Here is a 3,225-nt window from a genome sequence, read left to right on the forward strand (position 1 = left end):
AGGTGCAGAGGGTGTAGGTGCAGTGGATGTAGGTGCAGAAGGTGTAGGTGCAGTGGATGTAGGTGCAGATGGTGTAGGTGCAGAGGGTGTAGGTGTATGGATGTAGGTGCAAAGGGTGTAGGTGCAGAGGGTGTAAGTGCAGAAAGTGTAGGTGCAGTGATGTAGATGCAGAGGGTGTAGGTGCAGTGGATGTAGGTGCAGAGGGTATAAGTGCAGCAAGTGGGAAGTGCAGAACGTGTAGGTGCAGTGGATGTAGGTGCAGAGGGTGTAGGTGCAACAGGTGGTAGGTGCAGTGGATGGCAGTACAGAGGGTGTAGGTGCAATGGGGGCCCAATCATTCAGCACCTCTATAGAAGTAATGGGATGGGATACATTTTGAAGATAGAGTAGACAGTATTTGGTGACTAGATATGGAATTTGGCAGGGGTAGGGGGAGAAGGCAGAGTCCAGAGTGACACCAAAGGTCTCTGGCGAGCACTGGAAAGACACATGCCATTATCTGAAATGGGAAAGATTTTGGAAGGAGGAAATCTGAGCTAACCTCAGGAGTTTAGCTGGGGGCATATTTAGCTTGAGGTGACCATCAGATTTCCAACTGGGGAAGTCTAATATTCTGTGCACATGCAAGCAAACAGCCACATCAATATGCCCCTAGAGTTTTGGTAGCAGGTTTTGGCTGAGAAGAAAATTTGAGCATCATCAACATATACGGGTGTTTGAGGCCACAAAACAAGAGGAGATCAACTAAGAAGTTAAGACAGTTGACAGAAGCAGACAGAGCGAGAGAAGAGGTCCTACAAGTAAGACTCAGAAGGAACAATCAGCAAGTAGAAGTATCATGGGGTGTCCACAGCTGAGCGAAAACAGTTTCAAGAATGGAGAAGTGATGAACCATGTCAAATAATAGTGGACCACTGAATTCAGCAATGTGGGAGCCACTGGTGAACTTCAGAGAACTGTTTAGTGGCATGACGAGGATGCATCAAGAGCGATGGGTTCAAGAGAAAATGGAAGGAGAGGAGGCAATGACAATGAAAATAAATGACTTCAAGAGTTTCACTATAATGGGGAGCCAAAAAAATAGAGTGCCTGGAGGTAGGCAGGAATCAGGAGAGTTGGCTTTGTTTTCTCAAGATGGGATATACTCTAACGTATCTGTATGCTGTGGTGGACAATCCACTGAGAGAGGAAAAGTTGTTAACACAGAAGAAAGACAATTGCAGAAACATTCTGTCCCCTAGCCACTTTTATTACACAGCAGGTAGTGAATACACACAGTGTTCTGAGCCTAGCTTTCTGTACTAAACAATATCTCATGGAAATTAATCTACTTCATTCTAGGTAGATCTGCCTCGAACTTTTTTTAATTTTTAAAAAATTATATTAATTTTTTTTTTTTTCTTAAGAGATGAGGTCTCACTATGTTGCATGTTGCCCAGGCTGGTCTCAAAATCCCAGACTCAAGCGATCCTCCCACCTCGAGCCTCCCAATGTGCTTGGATTGGCCAGGTGTGGTGAGTTATGCCTGTAATCCCAGCACTTTGGGAGGTCGAGCCGGGTGGATCACCTGGGATCAGGAGTTCAAGACCAGCCTGGACAACATGGTGAAACTCTGTCTCTACTAAAAATACAAAAATAGCCAGTGTGGTGGCAGGCGCCTGTAATCCCAGCTACTTGGGAGGCTGAGGTAGGAGAATCACTTGAACCTGGGAGGTGGTGGTTGCAATGAGCTGAGACAGTGCCACTGCACTCCAGCCTGGGTGACACAGTGAGACTCCATCTCAAAAAAAAAAAAAAAGTGCTAGGGTTACAGGCATGACAACCATGCCCGGCTGCTGTATACTTTTAATGGCTACACAGTGTTCCATTCTGTGAAAGCACCATAGGCAGCAAGCCAGATATCTATGTTTAGCTTCCCAAGTTAACATTTTAGGAAAGTTGCTAAATTAGTGGCTGGGTGACACTTAAAAAGTTTTTTAATGATGAAAAACTTCAAACTTATGCAAAAAAAAGAATAGTACAAAGAACCTCCATGTACCCATGATTCAGATTCAACTATTGCCACAGCTGTTTAACCTATCCTCCTATTTTTTTTTTTTGTCAACTATTTTAAGGCGTATCCCAGACATCACGCAATTTCATTTCTGAATATTCTGAATACTTCACTAAGCATCTCTAAAAATATAGATATTTTCTTATATATTTCACCATCATACTTAAAAATTAGACTAAGTTCAGATGCAGGGACCTCACATCTGTAATCCTAACACTTTGGGAGACTGAGGCAGGAGGATCCAATAAGCCCAGAGTTCAACACCAGCCTGGACAACATGGAGAAACCTCCCACCACCATCTCTACAAAAAATGCCAAAATTAGCCAGGCACAGTGGCATGTGCCTGTAGTCCCAGCTACTTGGGAGGCTGAGGTAGGAGGTTCACTTGAGCCCAGGTGTCTGAGGCTGCAGTGAGCCGAGATCTAGCCACTGCACTCCAGGCTGGGTGACAGAGAGACTCTGTCTCAAAAAACAAACAAACAAACAAACAAAGTAAACTAAGACTAAGCCCCGTGGTTTCATCTAATATTCCTAATACTTTCATATTCAAATTATCTCCAAAAAGATTTTTTTAATTGGTTTGTTTTATTCAGACTCTGAAAATTATTCAGAAATTGTTATTTTAATCTAGAGCAGGTTCCCTCCTCCCCAACTTTTTATTTCATGCCACAGGCAGGGATTGTTTTTTAATTGTTCTACAAGGCAGGTATCAGCTTTTGATTATGTAACTATATGTCTAAATATATCTGTATGTTGTCTTCATAGGTGATTGACACGTTGGTTGAATATGTACTTCTAGGTTGAAAAATAATTTCTGGCAGGAGGCAGGGGACGCTGAACATTAAAAAGGAAGATCCAACGCCAGGCACAGTGGCTCACGCCTGTAATTCCAGCACTTTGGGAGGCCAAGGGGGTGGATCACTTGAGGTCAGGAGTTTGAGACCAGGCTGGCCAACATGGTGAAACCCCATCTCTGCTAAAAATACAAAAATTAGCTGGGCATGATGGCCTGTAGTCCCAGCTACTAGGGAGGCTGAAGCTGGAGAATTACTTCAGCCTGGGAGGTGGAGGTTGCAATGAGCCAAGATCATGCCATTGCACTCCAGCCTGAGTGACAGAGGAATAGTCCATCTCAAAAAAAAAAAAAAAAGAAAAGAAACAAACAAACAAA

General features: G+C 43.6%; 1 protein-coding gene across 1 annotated transcript in view; it reads right to left on the reverse strand.

Moving 5' to 3' along the window:
- Positions 1–3,225, reverse strand: part of HECTD4 (HECT domain containing E3 ubiquitin protein ligase 4) — a 159,789-nt gene that overhangs the window by 138,358 nt on the left and 18,206 nt on the right. The gene's annotated exons all lie outside the window — the stretch shown is intronic.

Source organism: Mandrillus leucophaeus, unplaced genomic scaffold (genome assembly GCF_000951045.1).
Source record: "Mandrillus leucophaeus isolate KB7577 unplaced genomic scaffold, Mleu.le_1.0 Scaffold55, whole genome shotgun sequence".
Taxonomy (NCBI): Eukaryota; Metazoa; Chordata; class Mammalia; order Primates; family Cercopithecidae; genus Mandrillus; species Mandrillus leucophaeus.